This window comes from Tachyglossus aculeatus, chromosome 4 (genome assembly GCF_015852505.1).
Source record: "Tachyglossus aculeatus isolate mTacAcu1 chromosome 4, mTacAcu1.pri, whole genome shotgun sequence".
NCBI lineage: Eukaryota > Metazoa > Chordata > Mammalia > Monotremata > Tachyglossidae > Tachyglossus > Tachyglossus aculeatus.
Window position 1 is genome coordinate 85902590 of NC_052069.1, and position 18080 is coordinate 85920669.

Sequence of the window (18080 nt, forward strand, 5' to 3'; positions counted from 1 at the left end):
ACAGCATTCTGGCACTAAACAGTGGCTTGACTTTTTATGAATGGTGGATGCTTCAGCAAATAAATAATAACTGTGGTATTCGTTACGTGCTTACTATGTGCCGGATGCCGTACTGAGCGGCTGCGGTGGATACAAATTGGATTGGACACAGTCCCTGTCCCACAGGGGGCTCACAGTCTCAATCCCCATTTTACAGATGAGATCATTGGGGCCCAGAAAAGTAAAGCCATGCCAACCATGCCATGTAAACCCCGCCCCGGCTTACCTCCTTCCCCTCCCCACATTACCTGTATATATGTATATATGTTTGTACAGATTTATTACTCTATTTTACTTGTACAGATTTATTCTATTTATTTTATTTTGTTAATATGTTTTGTTTTGTTCTCTGTCTCCCCCTTTTAGACCGTGAGCCCACTGTTGGGTAGGGACCATCTCTATATGTTGCCAACTTGGACTTCCCAAGCGCTTAGTACAGTGCTCTGCACATAGTAAGCACTCAATAAATGAATGAATGAAGTGACTTGCCCAAAGCCATGCAACAGACAAGTGGCAGAGGCAGGATTAGAACCCATGACCTTTGAAATGTATTTTTCAAGCTATCTTTGTGAGACTAGCCATACTCTTTTAACAAGTCCAGTTATTAAGTGGCTGTAGAAGACACTTTTCCTATTGAAAAGCTTCCCCTTGGTCATAGAAAAATGAAATGTGGCTTTGTAACACCTTCATAGACAATCCCTGTGTGGAAAAGGCAGATTGTCTTGCTCCTAATTTTTCATCATCTGCGACACACAGGTCAAGTGACTGTCTCACGGTCACACAACAAATGGGTGGCAGACCAGGGGTGAGTCAACACCCTTCCCAGAGTTTCCCGAGGGGAAGAGATGTCATGGAGCTGTTTCTGCCATCCCTCAGCTTCTCCCCCAGTAACATGAGAAGCAGCGTGGCTCAGTGGAAGGAGCCCGGGCTTTCGAGTCAGAGGTCACGGGTTCAAATCCCAGCTCTGCCACTTGTCAGCTGTGTGAATTTGGGCAAGTCCCTTCACTTCTCTGGGCCTCAGTTACCTCATCTGTAAAATGGAGATTAAGACTGTGACCCCACCGTGGGACAACCTGATCACCTTGTAACCTCCCCGGCGCTTAGAACAGTGCTTTGCACATAGTAAGTGCTTAATAAATGCCATTATTATTATTATGGGGACTCCCACCTGGCCCTAGCTAAGAGGAAGAGTTATTGGGGAGGGTCAGGGAGCTGGCTGCAGTCGGACGCTGGTCAATCAATCAATGGAATTGATTGAGAAGCGGCATGGCTTAGTGGATAGAGCACGTGACTGGGAGTCGGAAGGACCTGGATTCTACTCCCGGCTCTGTCACAAGTCTGCTGTGTGACCTTGGGCAAGTCACTTCACTTCTCCGGGCCTCGGTTACCTTACCTGTAAAATGGGGATAAGACTGTGAGCCCCAAATAGGACAGGGACTGTGTCCAACCTGATTAACCTGTACCTACCCCAGCACTTGGAACATTCGTTCATTCATTCAATCGTATTTATTGAGCACTTACTGTGTGCAGAGCACTGTACTAAGCGCTTGGGAAGTACAAGTTGGAAACATATAGAGACGGTCCCTACCCAACAGCGGGCTCACAGTCCAGAACAGTGCTTGACACATAGGAAGTGCTTCACATATAATAATAATAATGATGATGATATTTGTTAAGCACTTACTATGTGCCAATCACTGTTCTAAGCACTGGGGCAGATACAAGGCAATCAGGTTGTCCCTCGTAGGGCTCCCAGTCTTCCTCCCCATTTTCCAGATGAGGTAACTGAGGCCCAGAGAAGTGAAGTGATTTGCCCAAAGTCACACAGCAGACAAGTGGTAGAGCCGGGATTAGAACCCATGCCTCCAACTCCCAAGCCCGGGCTCCTGCCACTAAGCCACGCTGTTTTTCTGTTACCATGATCATTATTATGATTATTGAGCACTCACTGTGTGCAGAACAATCAATCAATCAATCAATCGTATTTATTGAGCGCTTACTATGTGCAGAGCACTGTACTAAGCGCTTGGGAAGTACAAATTGGCATCACATAGAGACAGTCCCTACCCAACAGCGGGCTCACAGTCTAAAAGGGGGAGACAGAGAACAGAACCAAACATACCAACAAAATAAAATAAGTAGGATAGAAATGTACAAGTAAAATAAATAAATAAATAAATAAATAGAGTAATAAATATGTACAACCATATATACATATATACAGGTGCTGTGGGGAAGGGAAGGAGGTAAGACGGGGGGATGGAGAGGGGGACGAGGGGGAGAGGAAAGAAGGGGCTCAGTCTGGGAAGGCCTAAGTGCTTGAAAGAGTACAACAGAACACAGTATACAACAGAATACCACATAACGAGCTTAAAGCAACTCCAGAGTTGTGGGAAACAGAGCAGATGCTACCTTGGACGCTCATGCTCTGCAATTCCCAGCTCGCAGAAGGGGTGGGACAGGGAACTTGATAAATGAGAAAGAAACCGCAGAAACCCGCTTCACCGGTTCTGGGGCTTGTTTTCCCCTGCCTGAGCTTGGACAATTGGTTCTTTTGTGGGAAATTGGGGTTAAAAGTAATGGCTCTATCTGCCTTTGGATCGAAGCTGATACTGCTGAGAGTGAGGTTCCTTCTGTGTGTAATCAATCATAGCATTAATTGAGTGATTACAATGCTCAGAGCACTGCACTGGATGGTTGGGAGAGAACAAGACAATAGAGTAAGCAGAAATGATCCTTGCCTTCAAGGTGTTTACAATCTAGAGGCTGAGATAGGCATTATAAGAAATAATAATAGTAATACTAATGGTATTTGTTAAGCACTTTCTATGTGTCAAGCACAACTCAAAGTGCTGGGGTATTTACAAAGCAATTGGGTTGTCCCACTTGGGGCTCACGGTCTTCATCCCCATTTTAGAGATGAGGTAACCGAGGCACAGGGAAGTTAAGTGGCTTGCCCAAAGTCACACAGCAGATAAGTGGTGCTGCCAGAATTGGAACCCACGTCCTCTGACTCCCAAGCCCGGGCTCTTTCCACTGAGCCAAACAAGATAGCAAGAGTGTGTAAGGATGAGCACATATTAAATTCTGTGGGCGTGGGCTATGTATCAAAATGCTGCGGGGGGAATGAACTTAAGTGCACTGGTGATGAAAAGGGTGAGGAAATGAGAAATTAGTCAAAGAAGGCTTCTTGGAAGAGATATTTTAGTAGGGCTTTGAAGGTGGGGAGAGTGGTGGTCTGAGAGGAAGGGTGATAGCAAGGGGTATATGGCAAGAGAGATAATAATAATAATAATAATGGCATTTATTAAGCGCTTACTATCTGCAAAGCAGATGATATCGAGGCATAGGAAGTAGGTTGGCATTAGAAGAAGGAAGCGTGCAGGTTGAGTTTCAGTGAAAAGGGCAAAGATAGGTAATAATAATAATAATAGTGGCATTTGTTAAGTGCTTACTATGTGCAAAGCACTGGGAAGGATACAAGGTTATCCCCATTTTACAGATGAGGGAACTGAGGCACAGAGAAGTGAAGTGACTTGCCCAAAGTCACACAGCTGGCAAGCGGCAGAGCCGGGATTAGAACCCAGGACCTCTGACTCCCAAACCCGGCCTCTTTCCACAGAACCACACTGCTTCCCAGGTAGAGAGGTAATTGAGTGTTTTAAAGCCAATTTTGGGGAGTTTCTGTCTGATGTGGAGATGGGTGGGCAACCCCTGGGGAGGTTTGAGGAGTGGGGACATGTATGCCAAATTTTTTTTTTCTTAGAAAAATGGTATGGGCAACAGAATAGAGTGTGGACTGAAGGAGGGAGAGGCTGGAGGCAGGGTGGTCAGCAAGGAAGCAGAAACGGTGGTCACGGCAGGATGCAACAAGCGCTTGATCAAACTGGTAGCAGTTTGGATGGAGAGGAAGGGAATTTGTAGTGAAGGCCGAACCTACGAGATTAAGTAAATGACCTAATGTGCGAGTTGAAGGTGAGAAATGCATCAAGGTTAATGCCACAGGTGGGTGCTTGGAAGATGGAGAATGGTGGTGTGATCACCACTGATGGGAAAGTTGGAAGGAAAGGGTTAGGGTATAATAATAGTAATAATGTTGGTATTTGTTAAGCGCTTACTATGTACCAGGCACTGTTCTAAGCACTAGGGTAGATACAAGGTAATCATGTTGTCCCATGTGAGGCTCACAGTCTTAATCCCCGTTTTACAGATGAAGGAACTGGGGCACAGAGAACTTAAGTGACTTGCCCAAAGTCACACAGCTATGTGAGGGAGCCAGGATTAGAACCCATGACCTCCGCCTCCCAAGCCCGGGCTCTTACCACTGAGCCACGCTGCTTCTCTGTGGAGATCAAGAGCTCTGTTTGGGACATGACAAGTTTGAGGGGTTGAGACATCCAAATAGAGGTGTCCTGAAGGCAGGAGGAAATGTGAGACGGCAGAAAAGGACGGAGGTTGGGATTGAAGAGGCGGGACCATCTCTATTTGTTGCCAACTGGTACTTCCCAAGCGCTTAGTACAGTGCTCTACACACGGTAAGCACTCAATAAATAAATACGATCGAATGAATTTGGGAGTGAGCCGCAAAGAGATGGCAGCTGAAGCAGAAGGAGCAAATGGATGCGTGGAAATGGAGAGGAGAAGGGGATCCAGAACTGAGCCTTGAGGGGCTCCCACAGTTATGGCGTGGAGGGAGGGCAGAAGAAGAGCCAGTGAAAGAAACCACTGCTTGGGAGGGAAGAAGAGAACCAGGCAAGACAGAGTCAGTGAAACCAACTTAGATGGTGCTTCCTTGTGAAGGGGTGATCCTCGGTATGCTTAGAGGCTCTAGGAGGATTAGGATAAAGTTAAAAATAATTTTAATTATTATGGTACTTGTTAAGTGCTTAATACATGCCTAGCACTGGGGACTTGTCTTATACTGTCGATTTATTTCTGATTCTCCCCCTCTCCATTCCCCCCCCGCCTTACCTCCTTCCCTTCCCCACAGCACCTGTATATATGTATATATGTTTGTACATATTTATTACTCTATTTTACTTATACATATCTATTCTATTTATTTTATTTTGTTAATATGTTTGGTTTTGTTCTCCGTCTCCCCCTTCTAGACTGTGAGCCCACTGTTGGGTAGGGACCATCTCTATATGTTGCCAACTTGGACTTCCCAAGCGCTTAGTACAGTGCTCTGCACATCAATAAATACGATTGATTGATTGATCCATAGCGACTCTGATGAGAGACTGACACATCTCTCCCAGAACTCTCCACCTACAACTGTTCTGGTAGTGTATCCACAGAGTTGTCTTGGTAAAAATCCAGAAGGGGTTTACCATTGCCGTCTTCCGCACAATAAACTAGGGTTTCCACCCTCTACTCTCTTCCAATGTTGCTGCTGCCTAGCACAGGTGAGTTTTGACTTGTAGCCGATGGCCTTCCACTCGCTAGCCACTGGCCAAGCTAGGAATGGAATGGGTCGGCCTCTGCTTGACTCTCCCTCCCGTAGTCGAGACCGGTAGAGGACTGGAAACTCTCCAGGTGCCATCCTGAGAGGCGGAGCACTGGGGTAGATACAAGTTTATGAGGTTGGTCACAGTCCCTGTCCCACATGGGGCTCACGGTCTTCATCCCCATTTTACAGATGAGGTAACTGAGCCACAGAGAAGATAAATTTATTTATTTATTATTTATTATTTATTTATTTATTTATTTGTTATTTATTTATTTTACTTGTACGTAGCTATTCTATTTATTTTATTTTGACAGTATGTTTGGTTTTGTCCTCTGTCTCCCCCTTCTAGACTGTGAGCCCACTGTTGGGTAGGGACCGTCTCTATATGTTGCCAACTTGTACTTGTCAAGCGCTTAGTACACTGCTCTGCACACCGTAAGCGCTCAATAAATATGATTGATGATTAATGATGATGATGAATGATTTGCCCAAGGTCACACAGCAGACAGGTTGCAGATCCGGGATTAGAACCCAGGTCCTTCATATTCCCGGGCCCGGGCTCTATCCGATAAGCCCCGCTGCTTCTCAAGGAGATTCCTCAGCAGGGACTGTTATGCTCTCTGCCTTTCCAAAAACCACCGCGGAACACAGCACACACATTGGCCAGACTAAGGTTTGGGGACCTATTTGCTTCTTGCTAAAACCACTGGAAAATAATAGCAGCAACAATAGTTGTGGTATTTGTTAAGTACCTAGTAATAATAATAATAATTTTGGTATTTGTTAAGCGCTTACTAAGTGCAAAGCACTGTTCTAAGCTCTGGGGAGGATACAAAGTGATTGGGTTATCCCATGCGGGGCTCACAATCTTAATCCCCATTTTACAGACGAGGTAACTGAGGCACAGAGAAGTGAAGTGACTGGCCCAAAATCACACAGCTGACAAGCGGCAGAGCCCGTGCTCTTTCCACTGAGCCACGGTGCTTCCTATGTGCCAAGCACTGTACTAAGCGCTGGGGCAGATACAAGACAATCAGGTCCCACGTGGGGCTTCCAGTCCAAGTAGAAGGGACAATGGGTGTTGAATCCCCATTTTACAGATGAGGTAACTGGGGCCCAGAGACTTGAAGCCGCTTTCCCCGGGTCGCAGAGCAGACGAGTAGGGGAGTCGGGATTAGAACCCGGGTCCTCCAACTCCAAGGCCCATGATTTTTCCCGTAGGCCACCCTGCTTCTCGGGCAAAACTAAAAAAAGGGTGGCCGGGGCGGTGGGAAAGGATTTTTATAATAACAGAGACCGGATCAAGACTTCAGCCCAGCACATATTTCTGCACCGAGGAATTAATCCAGCCTTTACAGGTTAGTGTTCTTCTCCTGCCCTGCCATCCCCACCACACTTTCAAATCTTGCTAGTTCTTGGCATCCAACAGAATAACTTGCCTTTCTAGGTAGTGAGCTGTTACATCACCTAACCATAAAGGGGAGAATTTTTTTTTAGAAGGGCCCGCTCAGCACTTCCTAAAGATGTTAGAGCTGTTGAGTACTTTGAGGAAGTCAGACTGGCTGCCGCAGATAAAGAACACAGCCTCCCTCCTCTCCCACACACTTGGTTCAAGTGCGAAGGGAGGAAAGGGAGAAATGGGGGTTGTCTGCTAGGCAGAAAATTCGTTTAGCTAAATTAGGAAGCCGACTGGCTGCCTCTCCCTGGGGTCGGCATGGAAACGGGATGGCAGCCCCGCAGAAACGGAAAATCGTCTCTCGAAGAGCTGGATCAGATAGATGCGGCAAGCCCGAGTAATCACCGGCCCGGTAATCAGTTCGGGGTAAGCGGTTCCTAACGGATGACCTCTCCTCGGTCACCCTTAGCCGGACGCGACGGATGGTTGTGGCAGCATCCGTAGGACACATTCTAGCAGGCTCCACTAGGATTATCTTGACGCCGCAGTCGAGTCCGGAACGCGGTTAGGAGGGCCAAATGGGATTGCATACCATTTGCACGTGCTTTGCCAGAGCTCTGCCCATTTTCGAGTGGAAATTTTATTTTTTAAATCGCTAACCTTATGTGCTTGCTTTTTCTCTTCTCCGTTTCCTCTCCCTCACTGTCCGCCTCTACCCATCTACCAGGATTTCCCAACCCTAGTCCACGTCTGGAGATGAACCAGAACCCTCTTAATTGCCTCTGCCTCGGATGAGGGATTCTGTCCCCCAGGCTCAGCCCCAACTGTCCCCAGAAGGGGACAAGAAGCAGTGTTGCCTAGTGGATAAAGCATGGGCCTGGGAATCAGAAGGAGCTGGGTTCTAATCCCACCCCCGCCACTTGTCTTCTTTGTGCCTTAGCGGATAGAGTCCGGGCCTGGGCGGCAGAAAGACCTGGGTTCTAATCCCGGCTCTGTTACGTGTCTGCTGTGTGGCCCTGGGCGAGTCACCTCCCTTCTCTGTGCTTCGGTTACCTCATCTGTAAAATGGGGGATGAAGACTGTGAGCCCCCTGAAGACGGGGACTCTGTCTAACCTGATTAAACTCGTGTCTACCCCAGTGTTAAGAACAGTGCTTGGAACATAGAAAGTACCAAAATTATTATTATTACATGGATTGTGTCCAACCTGATTAGCTCGTATCTATCCCAGCGCTTAGTACAGTGCCTAACAGATAGTAAGTGTTTAACAAATACCATTAAAAAATGAAGGGTAGAGCCCAAGAGTCCGAAAGAGAAGCCTAGGGCAAAGGAGATGATTCATTCATTTATTCAGTCATATTTATTATTCATTCATTCATTCAATCATATTTATTGAGCGCTTACTGTACTGAGCGCTTGGGAAGTACAAGTTGGCAACATATAGAGACGGTCCCTACCCAACAGCGGGCTCACAGTCTAGAAGTACTTACTGTGTGCAGAACTCTGTACTAAGCGCTTGGGAAAGTACAATACAACAATACTGTGAGCCCGTTGTTGGGTAGAGACCGTCTCTATATGTCGCCGACTTGTACTTCCCAAGTGCTTAGTACAGTGCTCTGCACACAGTAAGCGCTCAATAAATACGTTTGAATGAATGAATAGGTAGTGACAATCTCTGCCCACAACGAGCTCACAGTCTAGAGGCGAGGAGATAGACATCATTTCAAATATAATAATAATAATGGTATTTATTAAGCGCTTACTATGTGCACAGCACTGTTCTAAGCACTGGGGAGGTTACAAGGTGATCAGGTTGTCCCACGTGGGGCTCACTGTTGTAGTCCCCATTTTCCAGATGAGGTCACTGAGGCCCAGAGAAGTGAAGTGAGTTGCCCAAGGTCACACAGCAGACAAGAGGCGGAGGTGGGATTAGAACCCACAACCTCTGACTCCAAGCCTGGGCTCTTACCACTAGGCCACGCTGCCTCTCTGGGACTCTCCTTCCCTCAAACTGCCGGTGTTGCTCCGTCAGAACAACCTCAGTTCTTCCATGAAGCAGCGGGGCTCGGTGGAAAGAGCCTGGGCTTGGGAGTCAGAGGTCATGGGTTCTAATCCCGGCTCCCCCACATAATAATAATAATGATGGAATTTGTTAAGCGCTTACTATGTGCAAAGCACTGTTCTAAGCACTGGGGAGGTTACAAGGTGACCTTGTAAGAGAAGCGGCGTGGCTCAGTGGAAAGAACCCGGGCTTTGGAGTCAGAGGTCGTGGGTTCAAGTCCCGGCTCCGCCACTTGTCAGCTGTGTGACTTTGGGCAGATCACAACTTCTCTGGGCCTCAGTTCCCTCATCTGTAAAATGGGGATTAATAATAATAATAATAATAATGATAGCTTTTATTAAGCGCTTACTATGTGCAAAGCAGTGTTCTAAGCGCTGGGGAGGTTACAAGGTGATCAGGCTGTCCCGGGGGGCTCACAGTCTTCATCCCCATAACCTGATCACCTTGTAACCTCCCCAGCGCTTAGAACAGTGCTTTGCACATAGTAAACACCTAATAAATGCCATTATTAAGGTGATCAGGTTGTCCCACAGGGGGCTCACAGTCTTCATCCTCATTTTACAGACGAGGTCACTGAGGCACAGAGAAGTGACTTGCCCAAAGTCGCACAGCTGACAGTCAGTGGAGCTGGGATTTGAACCCAGGACCTCTAACTCCAAAGCCCGTGCTGTCTGCTGTGTGACCTTGGGCAAATCACTTCACTTCTCTGAGCCTCAGTGACCTCATCTGTAAAATGGGGATTAAGATCGTGAGTCCCACGTGGGAGAACCTGATCACCTTGTATCCCCCCCAGAGCCTAGAACAGTGCTTTGCACATAGTAAGCGCTTAACAAATGCCATCATTATTATTCCAATGGCCTGAGCTTTGAGTTTGGGGGGGTTTTCTGATAAATAAGTGGGCTGGTGTCTGGCAGGGAGATTAGAGAAGCTGGTAGAGAAGCAGCGTGGCTCAATGGAAAACAGCCCGGGCTTTAGAGTCAGAGGTCATGGGTTCAAATCCCGGCTCTGGCACTTGTCAGCTGTGTGACTTTGGGCAAGTCCCTTAACTCCTCAGTTACTTCATCTGTAAAATGGGGATGAAGACTGTGAGCCCCACGTGGGACAACCCGATCACCTTGTAACCTCCCCAGCGCTTAGAACAGTGCTTTGCATATAGTAAGCGCTTAATAAATGCCATCATTCCTATTATTATTATTAGAGGGAAACCTAGCTGGTCAGCATGGCTAAAACAGAGCCATTCTCAAGCCCCAAGAAGGCAAGCTAAGCCACTGCTGTTGCCGCCGATCTACTGTGAGCCCACTGTTGGGTAGGGACCGTCTCTATATGCTGCCAACTTGTCCTTCCCAAGTGCTTAGTACAGTGCTCCGCACACAGTAAGCGCTCAATAAATACAATTGAATGAATTATTCCCAGAGAGCCCTTCCCCACAGCACCTGTATATATGTATATATGTTTGTACGTATTTATTACTCTATTTATTTATTTATTTTACGTGCACATAGCTATTCTATTTATTTTATTTTGTTAGTATGTTTGGTTTTGTTCTCTGTCTCCCCCTTTTAGACTGTGAGCCCACTGTTGGGTAGGGACTGTCTCTACATGTTGCCAATTTGTACTTCCCAAGCACTCAGTACAGTGCTCTGCACATAGTAAGCGCTCAATAAATACGATTGATGATGATGATGATGATGGCGAGGGCTGGACAGTTCCTGTGCACAGTTTATTCCCTTCCCCATCTTTAAGTGTCAGCTTAAATTGGGCCTGCTGTACAGCAGAAAGGGCAAAACCAGGACTCTGCTGGAAGCAACGTAGCCTAGTGGCTAGAGCACGGGCCTGGGAAACAGAAAGAACCCGGGCCTGGCGCTTAGAACAGTGCTTTGCACATAGTAAGTGCTTAAAAAATACCATCATTATTATTCTAACCCCAGCTCCTCCCCTTATCTGCTGTGACACCTTGGGCAAGTCAGCATGGCTTAGTAGATAGAACACGGGCCCGGGAAGCAGCGTGGCTCAGTGGAAAGAGCCCGGGCTTTGGAGTCAGAGGTCATGGGTTCAAATCCCAGCTCAGCCACTTGTCAGCTGGGTCACTTTGGGCAAGTCACTTCACTTCTCTGGGCCTCAGTTCCCTCATCTGGAAAATGGGGATTAAGACTGCCAAGCTCGCTCTCTTCCTCCCTTCAAGGCCCTGCTGAGAGCTCACCTCCTCCAGGAGGCCTTCCCAGACTGAGCCCCTTCCTTCCTCTCCCCCTCGTCCCCCTCTCCATCCCCCCCATCTTACCTCCTTCCCTTCCCCACAGCACCTGTAGATATGTATATATGTTTGTACATATTTATTACTCTATTTATTTATTTATTTTACTTGTGCATATCTATTCTATTTATTTTATTTTGTTAGTATGTTTGGTTTTGTTCTCTGTCTCCCCCTTTTAGGCTGTGAGACCACTGTTGGGTAGGGACTGTCTCTATATGTTGCCAATTTGTACTTCCCAAGCGCTTAGTACAGTGCTCTGCACATAGTAAGCGCTCAATAAATACGATTGATGATGATGATGAAGACTGTGAGCCCCACGTGGGACAACTTGATCACCTTGTATCCTCCCCAGTGCTTAGAACAGTGCTTTGCACATAGTAGGTGCTTAACAAATTCCATCATCATTATTATCATTCTAATCCCGTCTCTTCCACATGTCTGCTGCGTGTACTTGGACAAGACACTTCACTTCTCTGGGCCTCAGTTCCCTCACCTGTAAAATGGGGATGAAGACTGGGAGCCCCTGATGAAACAGGGACCGCATCCAACCTGGTTAATTTATATCGACCCCAGTGCTTGGCACATAGTAAGCACTTAACAAGTACTTCCCTTCTCTGTGCCTCCATTCCCTCATCTGCAAAATGGGGATTAATAATAATAATAATAATATTGGTATTTGTTACGTGCTTACTATGTGCCAAGCACTGGTCTAAGCGCTGGAGGAGATACATGGCAATCAGGTTCATTCATTCATTCATTCAATCGCATTTATAGAAACCCTGTACATAGCTGTAATCAATCAATCGTATTTATTGAGCGCTTACTGTGTGCAGAGCACTGTACTAAGCGCTTGGAAAGTCCAAGTTGGCAACATATAGAGACGGTCCCTACCCAACAGTGGGCTCACAGTCTAGAAGGGGAACAACCCCATGGGGATTAAGATTTTAAGGAATTAAGATTAAGCCCCATGTGGGATAAAAAGTCAGTCCAACCTGATTTGCTTGTATCTATCCCAGCGCTTAGTTCAGTGCCCGGCACACAGTAAGCACTTAACAGATAACACAATTATTAATTATTAGTAGTAGTAGTAGTAGTATTCACTATTAGTTAAATCCAAAGTGACTCACTAAAGAGATTTCCACATGGAGTTTCACGGTAACTGCTGTCAACCCTGCACTAGTAACAAGCAGGAACACAACAAAAGACACAGAAAGTTGAAAAAAAAAAAAGACCTTCCCCTCCCTACTTCCTCAGAAATACTTAGGGCTAGAATCCATCTTTGGGTCTGAATTCCGAGAAACCACTTTCACATTCATTACCTTCCCCAACTTTAACCCTAAAAATCAAGCATTCATCACCCAGCTTGGGCGATGGCCCGGTACACCCAGTAATAAAGGCAGGAGGTGTCCAAATCATACGGTGTTCTCTCTGGGGCTTTTCTATAAATATGGAAAATAGATATGCAAAAGAAAGCACCTGGTTTTACTGAGCAAGCTGATGGTAGCAAAGAGCATGCCTTGCTCCTCTCTGTATAAACCACCCAAGAATTTCTTCTTTCAAGAAACTCTATTATTCCAAAAAACGGAGGAACATTATAACCTTCTTCCTGGGTCATCACCGATGGAGCCTACCCACTATTCAAGTGTTCGCGCAAAACCTCATTTTCAAAATGCAGTTAGTATAAGGGATTGTTTTACGGTTGGTAAAAATCCCCAATTTAGGAAACTAACGCCTGTTCATTTTAAATATATTCATTTCATTCATTCATTCAATCGTATTTATTGAGCACTTACTGTGTGCAGAGCACTGTACTAAGCGCTTGGGAAGTACAAGTTGGCAACATGTAGAGATGGTCCCTATCCAACAGTGGGCTCACAGTCTAGAAGACGGGCCATACTTACAGAAGCAGCGTGGTCCCCTGAATAGAGCATGCTCTTGGGAGTCAGAAGGACCTGGGTTCTAATTCCGCCTCTACCACTTGTCTGCTGTGTGACCTTGGGCAAGTCACTTCACTTTTCTGGGCCTCCGTTACCTCCTCTGTAAAATGGGGCTTGATACCGAGCCCTGTGTAGGGCTGTCTCCATGTTTTGTTTTGTTGTCTGTCTCCCCCTTGTAGACTGTGAGCCCGCTGTTGGGTAGGGACCGTCTCTATACGTTGTCGACTTGTACTTCCCAAGCGCTTAGTCCAGTGCTCTGCACACGGTAAGCGCTCAATAAATACGATCGAATGAATGAATGAATGTGAGCCTGTTGTTGGGTAGGGACCATCTCTATACGTTGCCGACTTGTACTTCCCAAGCGCTTAGTCCAGTGCTCTGCACACAGTAAGCTCTCAATAAATACGATTGAATGAATGAATATGAGCCTGTTGTTGGGTAGGAACCATCTCTATATGTTGCCGACTTGTACTTTCCAAGCGCTTAGTCCAGTGCTCTGCACACAGTAAGAGCTCAATAAATACCATTGAATGAATGAATGAATGTGAGCCTGTTGTTGGGTTGGGACCATCTCGATATGTTGCCGGCTTGTAATAATAATAATAATAATAATGGCATTTATTAAGCGCTTACTATGTGCAAAGCACTGTTCTAAGCGCTGGGGAGGTTACAAGGTGATCAGCTTGTCCCGCGGGGGGCTCACAGTCTCAATCCCCATTTTACAGATGAGGGAACTGAGGCCCAGAGAAGTTAAGTGAATTGCCCAAAGTCACACAGCTGACAATTGACGGAGCCGGGGTTTGAACTCGCGACCTCTGACTCCAAAGCCCGTGCCCTGTCCACTGAGCCACGCTGCTTCTCTAAGTGCTTGTACTTCCCAAGCACTTAGTACAGTGCTCTGCACACAGTAAGTGCTCAATAAATACGATTGAATAAATGAATGAATGGGGCAGAGACTGTGTCCAACCTGATTAGCTTGTATCTACCCCAGTACTTAATACGTACACACATTAAGTGCTTTAACAAAGTACCATGAAGAAAAATAAAAATTTACCCCATTGTATTTCAGGCTATAATTACTTTCTTCTAAACCACACCTTGTACTTCCCAAGCGCTTAGTACAGCGCTCAATAAATACGATTGATTGATTTTAGTGTGAAAACACCCATGCATGGATTCCAGCACACACACAGACACCCACGAGACATCCTGGGTATGTCATTCAGTTATTCAGCATCAATCGTATTTATTGAGCGCTTACTATGTGCAGAGCACTGTACTAAGCGCTTGGGAAGTACAAATTGGCAACATATAGAAACAGTCCCTACCCAACAGTGGGCTCACAGTCTAAAACTGGGCAGGGATTGTGTTTGTTATACTGTGGTGCTCGGTTCTCCCAAGCGCCTAGTACAGTGCTCCACCCACAGTAAGCGCTCAATAAATACGATCAATTGATTGACTTGGGTGGACCAGATCTAGGGCCTAGACTTTAGGGGGCCAGCTGGCTGCCAGCAGGAGGAATTGGGGGTGCCTCTAAGACGCAAGCCCCAGCCAGCCATTATGATGATGATGATGATGGTATTTGCTAAGCGCTTACTACGTGCAAAGCACTGTTCTAAGCGCTGGGGGGATACAAGGTGATCAGGTTGTCCCACCTAGGGTTCACAGTCTTCATCCCCATTTGACAGCTGAGGTAACTGAGGCTCAGAGAAGTTAAGTGGCTTGCCCAAGGTCACACAGCTGACAAGTGGGGGAGCCGGGATTCGAACCCATGACCTCTGACTCCCAAGCCTGGGCTCTTTCCACTGAGCCACGCTGCTTCTCATTATCTGGTCCTCACCTATGGCTGCCATCGCCCTTGGCTTTCAAGACATAGAGCTGGTCTCTCCTCTGCTCAGGGCAAGGGGGGAAAACAAGCAATGAGGGCATGCCCCAGCCTAGAAGCAGCGTGGCTCAGTGGAAGGAGCACGGGCTTGGGAGTCAGAGGTCGTGGGTTCTAATCCCGACTTGGCCACTTTGCTGAGTGGCCTTGGTCAAGTCACTTCACTTCTCTGGTCCTCAGTTCCCTCATCTGTAAAACGGGGATTAAGACTGTGAGCCCCACGTGGGACAACCTGATTACTTTGAATCTACCCCAGAGCTTAGTGGCCTTGGTCAAGTCACTTAACTTCCCTGGGCCTCAGTTACCTCATCTGTAAAACGGGGATTAAGACTGTGAGCCCCACGTGGGACAACCTGATTACTTTGAATCTACCCCAGAGCTTAGTGGCCTTGGTCAAGTCACTTAACTTCCCTGGGCCTCAGTTACCTCATCTGTAAAACGGGGATTAAGACTGTGAGCCCCACGTGGGACAACCTGATTACTTTGAATCTACCCCAGAGCTTAGTGGACTTGGTCAAGTCACTTAACTTCCCTGGGCCTCAGTTATCTCATCTGTAAAACGGGGATTAAGACTGTGAGCCCCACGTGGGACAACCTGATTACTTTGAATCTACCCCAGAGCTTAGTGGCCTTGGTCAAGTAACTTAACTTCCCTGGGCCTCAGTTACCTCATCTGTAAAATGGGGATTAAGACTGTGAGCCCCACATGGGACAACCTGATTACTTTGAATCTACCCCAGAGCTTAGAACAATGCTTGGCACGTAGTAAGTGTTTAACAAATACCATTATTATTATTATTATTATTATTATTAATGGCCCACTCAATCCGTGGAACATGTTTTGACCTTTTCATTGGGAAGGATCACCAAAGTGCTTTCGCTTCCTAGAACAGTTGAGCTTCCAGTTCCTGAGGACAAAGAGCTATTACACCATGGCCTAATGGAAAGAGTGGGAGTCAGAGGACCTGGGTTCTAATCTCAACTTGCCTGCTCCATGACCTTGGGTAGTCACTTCACTTCTCTGTGCCTCAGTTTCCTCACCGGTGAAATGGGGAGTCAAGAAGCAGCGTGGCCTAGCAGAAAGAGCATAGGGCCGGGAGTCAAAGGACCTGGGTTCTAGTCTCAACTTGCCTGCTCCGTGACCTTGGGTAGTCACTTCACTTCTCTGTGCCTTAGTTTCCTCACCGGTGAAATGGGGAGTCAAGAAGCAGCGTGGCCTAGCAGAAAGAGCATAGGGCCGGGAGTCAAGGGATCTGGGTTCTAATCCCATCTCCCCCACTTTCATGCTGTGTGACCTTGGGTAGTCACTTCACTTCTCTGTGCCTCAGTTTCCTCACCGGTGAAATGGGGAGTCAAGAAGCAGCGTGGCCTAGTGGAAAGAGCATAGGGCCGGGAGTCAAGGGATCTGGGTTCTAATCCCATCTCCCCCACTTTCCTGCTGTGTGACCTTGGGTAGTCACTTCACTTCTCTGTGCCTCAGTTTCCTCACTGGTGAAATGGGGAGTCAAGAAGCAGCGTGGCCTAGCGGAAAGAGCACAGGGCCGGGAGTCAAGGGATCTGGGTTCTAATCCTATCTCCCCCACTTTCCTGCTGTGTGACCTTGGGTAAGTCACTTATTTTCTCTTCAGATGCAGGAAAGATGATATTCCTTCATCTTCAGAGTGGGGATTCGTTACCTGTTCTCCCTCCTACCTGGACCGTGCAGCCCATGAGGGAAATGACTTCATTGTATCTACCCCAGAGCTTAGTACAGTGCTTGGCACATTGTAAGAACTTTACAAATACCACAATTATTATTATTCTCCCTCCTACCTAAATTGTGATTCCTCTGGGGGGCAGGGACCGCGCCCCACCTGATTATTTTGTACCTAATAATAATAATGATGATATTTGGAAAGTGCTTACTATGTGCCAGGCACTGTAGTAAGTGCTGGGGTGGATACAAGCCAGTGGGGATGGACACAGTCCCTGCCCCTCATGGGGTTCACAGTCTCAATCCCCTTTTTCCAGATGAGAGAGCTGAGCCCCAGAGAAGTGAAGCCATTTGCCCAAGGTCACACGGCAGACAAGTGGCGGAGCCGGGATTAGAACCCATGACCTTTCAACTCCCAGGACCGTGCCCTATCCGTGACACTGGTACTTAGCACGGAGTGAGCATTTAACAAATACCATCATCATTATTGTCACCATTATCACTGACACGGGTGACGGCAATTCAGGGCCAGGCAGAAAATGAGCTCAGGGGTGGATATACACAAGGAAGAGCAGAGTTTCCTATTCCCCTTCCTCAGTGTCGTGTGAGGAAAAGTGCCTGCGTGTTGGCCGCCACCCGTTCCAGGGAAATCTGACACGGATCCATCGGAGATTAAGGCTGGAGTCGGACAATACCACCGCAGTGCTCCAACACTGGTCCCGCCGGTTTTTTCCTACATCGTTACGACGGAACACCAGTTCACGTTTCTGTTCTCTCGCTCGAGAGTTGTGTGTGTGGAAGCACGCCCATATCCGTACTATATATAGTCACGTAGCCAGATAGAACTTCCATTCTGTTTCGAACCTGGAATTTCTGTCAATCAATCCATCAATCGTATTTATTGAGCGCTTGCTGTGTGCAGAGCACTGTACTAAGCGCTTGGGAAGTCCAAGTTGGCAACATAGAGAGACGGTCCCTAATAATAATGGCATTTATTAAGCACTTACTATGTGCAAAGCACCGTTCTAAGCGCTGGGGAGGTTACAAGGTGATCAGGTTTTTAGACTGTGAGCCCACTGTTGGGTAGGGACTGTCTCTATATGTTGCCAATTTGTACTTCCCAAGCGCTTAGTACAGTGCTCTGCACATAGTAAGCGCTCAATAAATACGATTGATGATGATCAGGTTGTCCCACAGGGGGCTCACAGTCTTATTCCCCATTTTACAGATGAGGTAACTGAGGCATAGAGAAGTTAAGTGACTTGCCCAAAGTCACACAGCTGACAATTGGCGGAGCCGGGATTTGAACCCATGACCTCTGACTCCAAAGCCCGGGCTCTTTCCCCTGTGCCACGGTCCCTACCCAACA

General features: G+C 47.1%; 1 non-coding gene across 1 annotated transcript; it reads right to left on the bottom strand.

The window, feature by feature from the left end:
- Positions 1-5457: 5457 nt before the first annotated feature.
- LOC119927923 lies at positions 5458-5595 on the bottom strand. Its single transcript, XR_005450888.1, has one exon. It is a non-coding gene; the product is annotated as a small nucleolar RNA SNORA7 (small nucleolar RNA).
- Between the last annotated feature and the right edge of the window lie 12485 nt (positions 5596-18080).